This window comes from Ipomoea nil, unplaced genomic scaffold, assembly GCF_001879475.1.
Source record: "Ipomoea nil cultivar Tokyo-kokei standard unplaced genomic scaffold, Asagao_1.1 scaffold2701, whole genome shotgun sequence".
NCBI lineage: Eukaryota > Viridiplantae > Streptophyta > Magnoliopsida > Solanales > Convolvulaceae > Ipomoea > Ipomoea nil.
In genome coordinates this window covers 2,220,604-2,236,933 of record NW_017619129.1, presented here as the reverse complement: position 1 = coordinate 2,236,933, position 16,330 = coordinate 2,220,604, and the positions used below count along the sequence as shown (strand labels likewise).

At 33.6% G+C, this 16,330-nt stretch overlaps 1 long non-coding RNA gene across 1 annotated transcript; it reads right to left on the bottom strand.

Annotated features, from left to right (window-relative positions):
* Nucleotides 1-995: 995 nt before the first annotated feature.
* Nucleotides 996-10,879, bottom strand: LOC109155411. The gene is made up of 3 exons (XR_002049908.1): nucleotides 10,809-10,879; nucleotides 1,879-1,882; nucleotides 996-1,006 (listed from the first exon to the last, which is right to left on the bottom strand). It is a non-coding gene; the product is annotated as an uncharacterized LOC109155411 (long non-coding RNA).
* Nucleotides 10,880-16,330: the final 5,451 nt, after the last annotated feature.

Sequence of the window (16,330 nt, the reverse complement as noted above, 5' to 3'; positions counted from 1 at the left end):
ATTAAAAAATGTATCATTTCATTTTTTTAATAATATGATTTTTGAAGTTTGGATTATTGTTTTTTGAGTGAGAGACAGGATAAGCCCTTGGGATGGTGATGAAAAGCATGAGGCACTCTTGAAGAAGCTAAAAGAATTGGAGACTGATATTCATCAAAATGAAAATTACTTTTTCAAATTTTGTTTAAGAACCACAACAAAATGCAGATTGATCTTAATAAAGCAAAACAAAATGCAGACTGATCTTAGTAAATTTTTTTTTTTTTTTTTTTTTTTTTTTTAATGTATCGGTGTTCACATGTGTCATTATTAACTTGCAATTTGACATTCGCAAGACTTCTTGCACAAATAAATCAATTGCGAGCTCAATTTCTTAATTATTCAATTAAGACAATTCGTCTAAATACATGCAAAATAAAAACATTAAGCTTGGTGTAAGTTGGAAGCAAGGCGCCTCAAACACTTGGAAAGGAATTTGTGCAGCTGCACCTATTCTTAGCCAAGGAATCAGGAAAACAGTGAACTCGGGGAATGACACACTTTTCTGGTTAGATGACTGGCTGGGAAATGGAACAAGATTGCTAGAAAGTGAAGAGAATAACTCTTTCATTAGCAACACGGTGAGAAACTACTGGATCCAAGGAATTGGTTGGAACTGGAACAACATGGAAAGAGATATCACCTCGGCCAATAAACAGTTCATGGACCTACTAAACTTGGATGGTAAGGAGATGGAGAAGGATGATATTTACTGGAGAGAAAGCTCAGGACTCTTCTCGGTTGCTTCCGCATATAATATTGCAACCGGTGCGATCAACAATTCCAACAGTCATTGGGAGAAAATCTGGAAGATTAAAGTACCTAATAAAATATGTGCATTTTTGTGGCTCTTACGGCACCAGCGGATCCTCACAAATGCCGAGCGAAAGCGGAGAAGTTTCACTTGGGATGCGAGCTGCAGTTGCTGTGGTCACAATGAAGAAACAATTGACCACCTCTTCCGATACTGCAGGGCGGCAAAGGATGTCTGGAAGGCGTTCCTACCTGGCACTGAAATTATGAGACAGGATACCTTAGATTTTGAGAGATGGATGGACGACAACATCAGTGGCAAAATTAACACTCGGGAACAAAGCAATTGGAAAGAAGTTTTCGCCATTATTCTATGGTGGATATGGCGTTGGAGGTGCAATCTGGCTTTCAACAATGAAGACTGGGATGCAATGCGCAAAGTGGATTGGATCAATACGTATGCTGATCAGACTACCAAGGTGTTCCGGAAACAAAGGGAAGTTCACTTCATGATGATAAATAATCAACATGGTAAGTACTCCGTTGTGAATACTGATGCTTCTTTTTTTAATCTTGACATGCCTGCGGGATGTAGAGGATTAATGAGAGACGCAAATGGCAATTGGAAGAGAGGTTTTAGTTGCATTGCAAAAGCCGACACTGTGGCAGAAAGCGAAGCTTGGGCACTCTATCTCGGAATCAAATGGGCTTGGAATAATGGAGAGAAACGAGTTCGTTTCCTTTGTGACTCGCAAGAAGTGGTAAATTGGATCAACTCGGATACACAGATCCTCGGGCCATGTGGTAGAATCATTAAAGAGTGTAAAAGCTGGCTAGACAAGGATTGGGAAGCCAATGTTCAACACATTACGAGAGACCATAACAATGCGGCGGATGCTCTAGCCAAGATAGCTTTGAGAAGACGATGTGATTGGATTGAGTTCACAAACCCCCCGAATGAGGTTTTGAGCTATCTCCAAGCTGATGCTGCGAATAGCTGCCTTACGAATGAGGCAATGAGAGCTAGGAATTAGCCTAGCTGGGTTCTCCCCTCCCCACCCTTTCAAAAAAAAAAAAAATGCAGACTGGTCTTAGTTTTTTTTTTTTTTTTTTTTTTTTTTTTTTTTTTTTTTTTTTTTTTTAATGTATCGGTGTTCACATGTGTCATTATTAACTTGCAATTTGACATTTGCAAGACTTCTTGCACAAATAAATCATTTGCGAGCTCAATTTCTTAATTATTCAATTAAGACAATTCGTCTTGCTAATGCTAGTGAATTTTCACCTCAAGCTTGTATGGATTTTTGTATGTCCGTTGGAATAAGTGTTGAACATTCTAGTATGCCCATTTTTGAAATAAAAAATTCCATTTCCTCGGACTCGAAAAGGGGAGTAACAAGTCATGTCATATAGAATTCATGGATTCGTTACTTTATTGTTATAAAATAAAATTCCTGTATGATATCTTTTATATTACATATTAATATTCAATTTGTTTTGGCAAATAGGGGGATCAAATGATATAGTTCATTTGTTCTTAGTTTGGAGGATTAAAAGCATGAATCTTGCTTTCCAATTGGTTGTTTTTGCATTAATTGCTACTTCATCAATATTATTGATTAGTGTACCCGTTGTATTTGCTTCTCCTTAGGGCTGGTCAAGTAACAAAAATATTGTATTTTAATTTTCGGTACATCATTATGGATTGAATTGTCTTTCTGGTGGGTATACTTAATTCTCTCATCTCTTGACCCTATTCATCCCAAACTCAAAAGACCCCCAAAATTTTTCTCGGTTGTGAGACCCATTCAAAATTCATATTCATCTAATTAGTCTCCCTCTAAAAAATTCAAATAAATTTCAAATCAAGAACCCCCCCCCCCCCCCCCCCCCCCCACCCAAAAAAAAAAAAGAAAAGAAAAAAGAAAAAAGAAAAAAGAAAAGGGGGTCAAACTTCTTGAATGAAAAAATAAATTGACATCGTCCTGGAGAGAGTCTTTGGTCCGGCAGTGCACAAATAGGATCCGGATATTATTTATATGTGTGTACATTTTATGTACATGTGTCAATAACAAAAAATTGCAGATATGGTCGAATGGTAAAATTTCTCTTTGCCAAGGAGAATATGCGGGTTTGATTCTCACTATCCACACAAGATCAAGATAAAGTAATCTATATATTAATCTATGGATAATAATAATAAAAAAAGAATAATGAATATTAGGAATATTTTTCATTTTCCAATTTGGTATCCTTGGTCATGCTAGTGTAGTGATTCTATTCCTTCCCCGTCCTTTCTTCCACCCCAAAACGGTGTGTTATTTCATTACTAGTGAAATGAGTCAAACCTCAAATTGTTTGGCAAAACACGATGTTGTGGAGACAGGATTTGAATCCGTGACCTCAATGTTATGAGCCTTGCGAGCTACTAAACTGCTCTACCCCGCGTTGAAGATAAAAACAGAAAACTAATAGATAAACAAGGGTTGAATGTGCCCCCTACCATTGCTTATGTGTTGTGCATGTATGCTATACATTTGCTTGATCAGTTGTGCCTTCAGTTTAAATTGCTGAGCTCTGAGTTATGGCTTGAGATGTGAGGGATTAAACATAAGGTATATGGCTTTCTTAGAGATGATGTATCTTAATATAACAGTAGTTCACTTGAGATTGTTTGAGATTAGACATCTATTCTTGACAATGTAAGATTTTGTATATTATATTAGGGTCTTAATTAAGGGGTGCAAGTGTACTAGGCTTATTAAGTGGTTTAGTTGGACTGAATAACTACAAATTGTTAGTCCACCAAACTCTGTGCCTAATATAATCATGGGATACAGGATGATTAATGATATAACACATTCAGTTACGGTACTCATACTGCTCAGTAGACACCAATACACCCTCTAGGGTGAGTGATGTATGAGGCAAATAATGGCAAATGGTCTATCGTTCAGAGGCAACACAACAGAAACATCAACTGGCTGGAGATCAACATGGCTACAATTTCGCTCTTATACGAGGTCAGATCTCTCATATATTATTGTTCAGTATAGTTAGACTATTAGATATAACAGACAGTGGACATATTGAGGATGTACCTTCTCATGGATTGGAGAAAAGTGACTTGACCCAAATGCACTTTTGCAATCCTGATGATATTTATGGCAAAGATAAAAGATTGACTTTCACTATATTTGAAAAATTCTCCTCTAGTATAGTAGTATAAGTGACTTTCATTTTGTTGATGTTACCTGATTTGTTGGCGAACAGTATAAATTTGTAAAGTGGCTCTGCCTTAATTTGCTTCTAACATTTTTTGAAATCAAACATGCAATACACCTATTTAGGAAGAGAACCCTTGAGTGTTTATGTGACTTGGAACAAGTAGACATCTACATGTAAGTAAAAACACTTGCAAGGGAAACCAAGAAAGGAAACATAAAAACATAGGTGCTAAGAATCAATAGAATGTGTTAGCAATGTCTGAGATGCTACCTTAGTATGTGTTTGTTATGTCTTATGTCTGGTCTTCTCAAGATTTTTGTTTGACTGTAAGGTTATGTTTCTAATCATCAAATTATAGGAAAAATTATCTGTCTTTCTGGCCCACCCGGAGTTGGGAAAACTAGCATTGGTTGTTCAATTGCACGTGCTTTGAACCGTAAATCGAAGAGGTATATATGCAAGTTTCATGGTTATGACTTAAGAATATCTTGTGCCACTAATTCTCTTAAATTGATACTCTATCTAAGGAATTGGTCTTCAGTGAGACTTTATTTTTAACGGACTTTCTTGGGAGTATATTTGGAGTTTTTCATAATAATTTGGTATAATCTGTTTGTTAAAATTTTAAGTATTCCTTGCCAATGTGATTAGCTTTTAATTTACTGATTTCTATTAAGTTTCAATCACATAAAGATTATGCAAGGACTTGATAATTGTCTAGTGGTCTTATAATTTTAATTTGGTTGGGGAGTGCCACAACATCCTTAATAATGAACATGAATTCTGTGTATTATGAACATAAATTCTGTTCATTATGAACATGAATTCTGTGTATTATATAACTGATGACACATAAACACTTAACATAATACACAGAATACATGTTCATTATATCGTGTTTATGTGTGTGTGTGTATTATGAACATGAATTCTGTACCATATGAAGTCAAATTCTGTATATTGGACCAGGGTCCACGATATAAATTGTCAGGCCTACCCTACTCCACCCCATCCTTTTTGTATAGGCAGATTTTACCGTGGACAATGGTCCATGTAGTAATGTGGTCCATAAAGTAAGTATCGTTCTAATTACATTTTAGTTTCATTTGATAATATTGCTCTGTTTTTCAGTTTCATTTCCACATTCACTAGTTTCATTTCCACATTCACTAATTTCATTATAGCAATACCAAAGTATCTTTTTAATTCTTCTACAGTTTCATTGACAATATACACTATTGTATGAGCTCTATTTTGTTGTTTCATTTTTCATACACACTAGTTTAATTATAATAATGCTAAAGTATTGTTTTAATTACACTCTACGTTCATTTGACAATATATGTTATTGTATGGTTCTGAATTTTAGTTTCATTTTTCACACACACTAGCTTCATTTTAGCAATACTAAAGTATCATTTTAATTCAACTACAGTTTCATTTGACAACCATAATCCACATAGCACTAACCATGGTCCACTGTATATAACAACTGTTATATATATATATATATATATATATATATATATATATATATATATATATATATAGTCGTGCAAGCGCGATGCGCGTTATGCAATGCCTAACAGAGATTGAAGCAAACAACTTGTATGGGCAAATACACGCGGACGTTCTCAACTTTCTTGGCATGCGTTTGCACTTTCAGTCATCAACTTTTAAACCACCTAGTGACTAATTTTTTGTTTGTACGCATCTATGGTCTTTACATTACAATTGGCCATTTAATGTCCTTTTGTCAAGGGCAAGTCGGTCATTTCTTAATTCATGTCTTAAATATAATGTTGGCTGAGCAGAATAATTGACAAACCCTATTATCGACTCTGATATTCTAACTTCACAACGTACTTGAAATCTTGATGTTATTCTTGTTTTCTACAATTCTTTTCGTTTTGTGTTTTGTGATTCTGTCATATTACCCAAATGAACGAACTTTTGCCATTGCATTTACGAGTGCCTATATCTTGATATTCTTATTGTGCCATAATCGGATTAGCTCAAATATCATACAAATTGTATTATATTCATGTTTCATGATACAATAGATTGAGTTTTAAAGGCGTTTACTATTTTTTTTTTCTTTAGAACTTATATGAATAAAGAAATTATGCATTAAAATTTCTATTTTAAAAAATAGGTAAATACCACGTCAATTTTTTTAGAAAAGCCGAGGTGGTATCATAGTTTTAATTTTTTTTTTTAAAAATAAGATACGACGTTACTTTTTAGGAAAAATCAACATTGTATAGTAGTTTATAATTTTTATAGAGATATGATGTTGTTTTTTTTAATAAAAACTTACGTCACATCTTGTTTTATTGTATTTTTTTTTATTAAAAAGATACTACTCTAGTTTTTCTTAAAAAGCGGTGTCGTATATAATTTTTTAAAAATTAAAAACAAAAAGATAAAAACCGACATCACATTTCTTTTATAATTGTTATAAATGTTATGATGTCAATTTTTTTTTTAATGACACACGACGTCTATTTCGAAAACTTGACGTCGTATCATTTAGTTACTACTACAACAAGATCTACTACGCAATATAACCGCCGTTGTAAGTTAAAAATAATACACTTCAAAACTCTTCTTTTTTTGTGTGTATGTGTGTGTGTGTGTGTGGTCGTGTTGATATATTCACAATATAACAATTGTTTAAAATCAAAATGAAAGTAAAATTAACATAATAGTGCTATATATGTTCTCTAAGAAATTTAGTTTTGCGGCGTTTACTCCTTATATAGTTATATACTTGGTGGCAAGGTCAATTTTTTTTTTTCAAATTATACATGTGTACATGCATGGGCTATCACGACTTGTCACTTCTAAAGTCTAATTTAATTAACTTTACAAGTTGAAATTAAACATATAAAGATTAAAATTATTTGATAATTATAAAAATTTAATTATTATAATATGTTATTATTAGTATAGATTTTTTTTTTCGTTTTTACTGCTAATATTATTAGTATTAATCAGTGAATTATGAATCATTTTTTTTTTATTTTCATTTTTTACTGCTAATTTTTTTATTGATTAGTATTAATCAGTTTTCCTTTTCCATTTCTATTGTTTGGGCAAAAGTGTTTGGGTGGAAATTTAAGAAAGAATGATTTTGTTTTTAATAATAGTATAAATAATATAAATTATGGTAGTGCGTTAATATGTGAATATGGAAACAATATTACCAAGATTTTAGTTAATTGTTTCTGTGTACGTTAGTTTATTTATTCTTCTCGTTAATCCCCCTTATCAGTATTAGGTTAATTAGACCAGCACGAGCTTAGTTCAATGGTTTAGTGGGCAGTATTTGGGGTAAGAGACCAAGGTTCGAACTTCGGCGACGGCAGTGTGGGAATTATGTCCAAAGTGGACAGATTCCTTGTGCGCACCGACATTTGGCCCTGTCTACTAACCCATTGATTTACATCCTCCCACATGCTCTGTCGGGTCAGTATTAGGTTAATTAGTTTGTGCAAAGCAATTAATGTCCTTGAGATCAAATTTTACACGGTAATTTAGGTCAATCGTAGCATATATTTCACCCTTGAATAATATATCTTTTTAACGTAGCATATCTTTAGTTAAAAATTGTACATTGTAATTTGTAACCATATTCAAATAATTCTTCATTAATTCGTAGCATATATGATGTGGTGATATTATTAGCATAATATTAGATCAAATTTGGACATAATATTACCATATTCAAATAATTCTTCATTAAATCGTAGCATAATATTACCATATTTCTACACAGTAATTTGATTAAATCGTAGCATATATGATTTAGTTATATTACCATAATATTAGATCAAATTCGGGTTAAGCACCTTGTGCTCATATGACATGTTGTGACCTCTCCCATGTGGGAGGTCATGAGATCGAGCCTTAGAGGATAGAGGAGGCGTTGTTGACTCTTTGTGCTTTATTAGATTGAAAAAGTATGTTTGAACAGATAATACAATGTAATAGCGTCAGTACCATCCAAAAAAAGATCAAATTCGAATATAATATTACCATATTCAAATAATTCTTCATTAAATCGTATCATATATGATTTGGTTATATATTATCATAATATTAGATCAAATTTGGACATAATATTGCCATATTCAGGCCTCTTATCCCTAACTCCCTAGCTTGCTTAAGGGAAACCATTTGAGGAAAGGTAAGAACATCTAATTCGTCCTTTGTTTGGTGGATTAATTAAGCTATGGTGGCTGACCTTTGTTTGGTGGATTAATTAAGCTATGGTGGCTGAAAGTCTGATACTGTATTTTTATGTTTCAATTTTGTAAAATTTATTTTATTGATTTTGAGGCCGGCCACCCTTTATATTTAGTTTTAAATTTCTGAGATTGAATTGATTAATATATAATGGTGGCAATACTCTTTTGTTCTCTCATTGTCTATAAAAAAATTTCAATCGCGTATGTCTTTGCATTCAAATAGAGTATATCTACGAGAAAGTAGTAGGGAACAAGATTAGATTTTTTATTTTTTTTTTATTTTTATTTTTTATTTATTTTTATGATAAACGTTCCTTTCCTCTTCCAAACCAAATGCAAAGCGGAGAAGCGGAAGAGTATGCTCTTTTGTTCATTCTGTTATAAAAATAGATCTGTAGTCCTTTCTATTATCCGGTCATTGGATGCCTTGTGTTGTTTTCTTTTTTCAGGATAACATCAATTTCACATATATGGGAGAATCCAAATATGCTTATTTGCTCACTGAGGATGGACTTTATCGTGTTAATATCCCTGACTTTGATTCAGCCCACCAGCCCTAATTCATGCTCGAGTGTGAATTTGGTTCTATCGTAATCCCAACTATGGGAATCTTCAGCCCAGGGCAGGATGTATATTTGTTTGGGGGCTTGTTGTTAGCGGCTGTGAATGGTACACGTTATAACAAGAGCCTGTATTTTTTCAATCCTCGCAAGATCAAGGGGAAGGAATATCCCATTAGGGATACCAAGTTACTTTACAAATCAAGTGTTATGTACGAACCGATGGTTATTCCTTTTGTGTTACAAGCTAAGCCTAAGACTTACTTATTCTCAGTTGTTTGTCCTAGCTACGGTCCAATGAAATCGCTTTGCTGTTTTCAGTCCTTCGATCCAGACAAAAATTGCTTTTGCACCCTTCCAAGTTCCAACTCCCTCCCTAGATATATGATTATCTGTGGTATGATGTGATGGCGTATTTTCTGGTTTACGATCGTATATACTTGTTTATCCGTGGAGGGCCCAAGGACATTCACGAGCTTCATGCCTTCTCTTTCAACACTACATCATCAAAATGGGAGGAAATAGAGTCCTTGTTGAGCGAGTTTAAAGAACGCAAAATTCCCATTCCCTATCGTCACAGTGGCGATATAGGGCTCTCTCATAAGTTTAATGATAATAGTCAGATTTTGGTTGCCCTTAATTATGGTACACCTACTGCGTATCATGTTCAACTTGGTGCAGCAGGGAGTTCTCTCCGGCTAAATCCTATAGGAGTTTACTTGAACATAATTATGGGGTTAATAACATTTCACACCTACTTGATATTGGAAGTGAAAGGTTTTGTGTGATTTTTTCTGGGGATGAAAAACATATTTTGGTTTATGCCTTCAAGATGGATTTTGCAGTTGAATATGAAAACCAGAGAAGGTCAACCTCACTTGCAATGCCCTCCATAGAGATTCTCTGTTCCAAGAAATTTTTTCCCTCCATAGTAAATTGTGTTTGTTTGGCGTAAGTACAACTGTCTTTCTTGACATTTCAATATTCTAATGTGCTTCAATTCCTGTGTTTATTTCTGCTCTGATCCTACTTAATTATTGTTGTTTATTGTGCCAATATCTTAGTGTGGCTTGATATTTGGTTTATAATCTATTTTGCAGCTATGCTCCTGCATCTCAACGTTGTGTTCCCTGGGATAAAGTCAAGCCCAGAAATAATAATTCTAATAAAAGGGAGCCAGAAAGGAAGCCAGGTGTTGTGTTTCTCGAGGTAAAAGATTACTAGTTAGCTCTTTGGCTGGCAATATAATGTTAGTTTTGAGTTCTTCTCTTCATTCACAATTCTTGTAATTGTCTTTGTGATCACACCAGGTGTAGAGGCTTTGTAAGGAGATGAAGATTTATCTTTATGTTGCCAGTGCTCAGTAATCCCATACAAGTCAGGGTGGTTTATCTTTGTTGCCATATTTTGTTTTTCAAGACCAAGCTAGTAGTACAATTTTTTTTTTTTTTTTTTTTTTTTTTTTTTTTTTTTATGACAAATCAAACTAGCAAACAATGATGTCTTTGGGAACATCCATCTACAATTGGTAGTATGTTTGGATTACATGTGATCCATGTGTTGCCTTTATAAAAGGATTACACATGTTCCTAGTTATTTTAAAGTAGTACAAATTTCAAATGCAATGTTAATTCAAAATGGATGATTTATTTGTGAGAAGGATTAGGTCTAAATGGAAAATGTAATACTAATCATGTATAAACTAATTTTTACTTTTAAGAGAAAGAAAAAGTGTGATACATTTGAAGAAAAATAATAATATTTTTAAACAATGTAATATTCTTTCCGTCCCATTTTATGTGTTTGGCTGAAGTTATTTTAAATTTTATTTTTCATAATGTTAAGTTTTATATTAGTATATAAAATTTATTTATTAATAAATTATTATGTTAAAAGAACTATTATGCACAAAAGGCCAAATTTAAAACTAATTAAAAATACTAATGAAAATAAGCATAACAGAAAGAGAAAATACCGCAATTGAACAGATCGAGCAAGCTCGAATTGATGTAACATGAAACCTATTAGTTCGAAAGCGCCGTGGAGAGCAACTAAAGTCCACAAAGCAAAATGCAGTTGGGAAGGGGGCACTATCTTGATGTCCCCATTGATTTATCCAAGGTTGGTGGTTTGATTAATTTTGAAACCAAAGGAGTTGTATTTCATTCTTTGTCATAATGCAGTCTCATTTGAGCTAATATAATGTTAAATTACATATCAGCATAAAAAATGTTGGTTTTCTCCTTGAGTCCTTCGACTAAATTACTTACTGAGTTACTGCCACATTTTATGAGTTGGAAATAAGGAATATTCTGTATTCTGTAAGAAAATGTTCTTTCTTTTGACTAACCATTCAGTTACTCAGTAAAGATTGAACCCAAGAAAATGTATCCACACAATTCATAAATGCGAATCTTTAATTTTGGAATTTGATTGAACCCAAGTTGGCATTGGACTGATTGGAGTACCTATTTATGGTTGTATTAACATTTGTTTAAATTAAATAAAATAATGTTGAAAATTATTATATTATAAATATCTATTATAGTTTACACATCCATCTCTTTGTTTTCTGAACTCCTAAAAGAGTGTATATTGAAGTGTCATTATAAGTTATTCTCTTCATCATTGTTGCCTATATATAAAGGTGCATATCCCATGGGAACAAATAATTTTTCACTCTCTTAGTTGCTCTTTCTATTATTTCATACTAGTAATTCACCCGCGCGATGCACGGAAAAAAATTATGTTATTATAAATATAAATAAAAAATAGAAAAATTAAAATATTTTAAATTATTTAATATAATAATATTTTTGAGCTTCCATTGGTCAAGTATTTATTATTTTTATAGAATACAAAATTACAATTAAAATTAAAATTATAATTTTGTATGGTTAATATAATCTCTAATTATGTGCATATTCAAATAAATTTATAGAGAGAATTTACATAATTACATTGATTTATTCTTAATTGTATTTCATCTATATTATAATTTTCACAATACGAATAATAACTAAGATAATTACATTTGGAAAGCAAATTTTAAATTTTGTAGGTGTAAATTTAAACTCTAATTGAACACATTTTTTATATGATTATATAATATATAACTATTTTATTTTTAAAAAGTATATTTTTTATATGATTATATAATATATAGCTATTTTATTTTTTAAATGTTGTGTTTTTTTTTTTTTTTTTTTTTAATAATAAAGGATGTTGTTGCATTAATTGTAGTATTAAATATATCCCAAACCATATAGCTTTATTATATAAAGGATTTTATAATACGTTATAAACACGAGTGCTTTACATTTTGGAATCATTGTTTTTCCAAGTTGATTTTCGTATCACTTTTATATTATTATACACACATTGGATCATATGAGAACAAGTCATTAGGAGAAAATTAAGAACCAATCTCAGCTTTACATCTGAAAAAATTGGACATATCAGATCAGATTTTATAAAAAATGTAGTGACATTTTCATAATTATCATCAATTTTACTATGCAAACTTGAAAGCTAAAATCTGCACTTCTAAGAATTTTCTAGGTTTGCACATTTAGTTGTTACAAATTGCACATTTAGGGTATTAACATATTGCACATTTAATATTAAAAGATTGCACTTGCAAATATGCGAAAGTGCATTGCACTTACGGTTTCAATTTTATTGAGTTTTTGAGTTTATTTGGTTTAGGGGTTCAACTTTTTATTGTTTAGGGTATAACATTTACAGTTTAGTTTTAAAATTTAACTTTTTCATTCATTTTTTAAAATTTATTCAGGATTGCATATTTAGTTGTTACAAATGCATAGACTATGATGTGACAAACATGGGTAAACTATTTTCATCAAGTGTATATCAAGAAAAATGCCTACATCAAGAATTTGAAAATAAGAGTAGAACTTGGGAGTGAAAAATAGAGTCCAGATAGTGTTTCTCTTGTAGAAGTCATAATGGACCCAACTATTACATATTGAGATTAAATTAGACTCTCAATACCTCACGCGATGCTTTCGATCTCCTTCGTACAACTCCTAGTGTTGCAAAAATTGGTCTAGGCGCTAGGCGCCCCTAAACCGTGGCGATTTCCTCTCTAGGTGTCCGCCTAGCGCCTAACTCGGCCGACTAGACAGCCACCTAGTGTCTAACTTGGTTGAGTTAACTCGTTCATTTCGATCGAGTTAACCCAGTCAGCTCGGCCTTACTATTTTTTTTTTCATTATATATATATATATATATATATATATATATATATATATATATATATATATATATATATATATATATATATATATATATATATATATATATATATATATATATATATATTTGGATGTGTTATTTGATTTAATGTTGAAAACATTCTCATTAAAATTGTCAAACTGCAAGTCTGCCACTATTTTTTTTTGGCTCCTGCCTAGGCTGCGTAAGTGCTAGGCACTGCTCAGACGCCCGACTAGCGCCTAACGCCTGCTACAACCATGATAACTCCACAAAACCCAACTGATTAGGTCAATTTGCAATATCATTTTCAAACAGAAATTGATAACTTAGCACCACGAGCATTTATAGGTGATAATATATCAAATAATATATGATATTGGAGTGTTTGATAAATGGTTATTAGCTAACAGCCGTTAGTTGATTGTGTTAGCGGTTTGACTAGTTGATAACATTAGCTGATTGTAAAAAATGTTTGGTAATTAAATTAGATGTTAGCTGATAACTGATTACATGCAAAATGACTTTCTAAAAAAACTGATCGAAAAAACTGCTTTAAGCAGTCTTTTGATTTTAGTGTTTAGAACAATAAACTGTTACAGAAAGCTAATCAATCAAATATTTATATTGACTGTTTAACCAAGTCAAATAGTTAATGGTGATCAAATAAGTTAAAATTGATCGATAAGCTAACTATGTTACCAAATAGGTCTAATATGTTCTAAATTGTGCGTAATATTATTATACTTCTTTTTGTTGCAGTAGCATATGTTCTGTAATTTGATTTTATGTGAATATTGTACCCATTGGGTACCATATATTGACTTTTGTCCACCCACAATATATTGGTGCTGTCACATTTTCAGTATCAAATTGAAGTTTGTGAAATGGCTGCTAGCAATCATTCATAAGCAATGGAAAGATATGATTGATGAATCTTGCAGCACACAATTATATTGTCATATGTATATATAGCTGTCAATTATTTCTTTCCAATAATCTCAACTACCCCATCATTGCCTTTGCACATATACCTATTAGTTAGGGAGAGTCACTGAAAATGAAAACTCAAAAATAAAAGTGGATCACACTGCTTCAAAATGGAGCAGCTTTTTTCTTTTATCTTTCCTCAAATCAATCATTTCCAAAGGAAAAATAATAAAAATTAAAAATATATAAAACTGCTGCCAAACAACTTAATTATTCCGGGCCAGGTATATAACTAATTAAGGATCTTTTTAATGTTTTTACTGCAAAATTTATTTGTAAAAAGATAATAGGGGAGTAATATTGTAACATGTCTTTAAAAAAAAAAAAAAAAACTCAACATAAACTTAAATGATATGACGCTCGAATATCTTAATTTTTTTTTTCTTGAAAGATGCATTGTAGTAAAAGATATTTTAGACCAAGTATATTTGACTCATTATGACATTATGAGTACTTTCTATCATAGAATATTTTACAAAAGCACTTTACAAGTTCTACGAAATAATTCACATATATATTGGTTAAAAAGTTTAAATTTTTGTGGGATGAGAGTTTGAAATAATTGATTAGTTATAACTGAATGAGAATACATCAGATAAAAGATAACTTGACGTGAAATTCTCCTATCTAATAGAGAGCTCAAGTCAATTGAATCTAAACCACATAAACAAAGAATATAAAAACTACAGAATATAACACTTATTAACACACCCCCTCAAGCTCAAGGTTGGTGCGAGACGACATTGAGCTTGTCGCGAAGAAGCGTGAACCTGGGTCCCGTGAGTGGTTTAGTGAAGATGTCTGCAAGTTGCTCCTTGGTAGAGACGAAGTTGACGACGAAGTCTCCTGAGGCAACCTTATCCCGGACGAAGTGATAATCAATCTCGACGTGTTTTGTCCTTGAATGAAACACGGGATTCGCACATAGATACGTTGCCCCAAGGTTGTCACACCAGAGAGTAGCCGGTTCGAAAGAGTGAAGCCCTAGTTCCCGAAGCAGTGACACAACCCAAGTGACCTCCGCGGAGACATCAGCGAGAGCTTTGTACTCAGCTTCTGTGGATGATTGAGCTACCGTTCGTTGCTTTCTGGATAACCAGGATATGAGATTAGAGCCGAGAAACACAGCATAACCACTGGTGCTCTTTCTGTCAATTGGACAACCCGCCCAGTCGGAGTCTGAGAAAGCGTGTATAGCTGTTGAAGCCGATGAAGTAATACGCAAGCCATAACTGATAGTGCCTTTTATGTAGCGTAACACCCGTTTTGCCATGCTCCAATGCTCATCCGTCGGTGAATGCATGAACTGACACAAGCGATTCACGGAGTAGGACAAATCCGGACGTGTGATCGTCAAGTACTGCAGTGCCCCAACAATACGCCGATAGTGTGTTGGGTTTTCATATGAGGTTGTTGTAGAGATTGCTGATGTTGTGACTGCCGCAGGTGTAGTGAGGGATTTGCAGTCAAGCATCCCAGCACGATTGAGTAAGTCTGTCATGTACCGCCGTTGAGAGAGAATGAACCCACTATCTATAAATATGGTCTCGATGCCCAAAAAGAAGCCAGGTTTACCCAAATCTCGGATCTTAAAGGTGGATGCTAGACGCTGTAGCAAGGTGTTGATTAACAGTGCATCATTCCCCATCATGATGATGTCATCAACGTAGACTAGCAAAACCACCCGAGATGTGCCTGACGTGTAGTGGAACAAATAGACATCTGTTTTTGACGAGGCAAACCCTGCAAGAAGTAAGAAATCATGTAGCCTTTTGAAACAGGCCCGTGGGGCCTGCTTCAACCCATATAGTGAGCGCTGCAGATGGCATACGTGATCCGGGTGTGCTGGATCTTCGTAACCAGGCGGCTGCTTCATGTACACGGTCTCGGCTAAGTGTCCATTTAGGAAAGCGTTATGAACGTCTAATTGAAGCATTGTCCAGTTGGATGAAACAGCAAGAGAAAAGAGCAGCCGAACAGTGGTCAGTTTAACCACCGGGCTGTAGGTGTCGAAGAAGTCCTCGACTGCTACCTGGTTGAACCCTTTGGCTACCAGACGGGCTTTATAGCGTTCAACCGAGCCATCAGTTGTGCGTTTGGTGCGGAACACCCACTTGCAGCCAATAATGTTCATGTGTGGCTCTGGAGCAACCAAACGCCAAGTACTGTTGTGAAGAAGCGCATTGAACTCCTGTCCATGGCCTCTCGCCACTGTGGATGGCCTACAGCCTGGGAGTAACACGTAGGATCAGTTGTTATATGTAAAGCTTG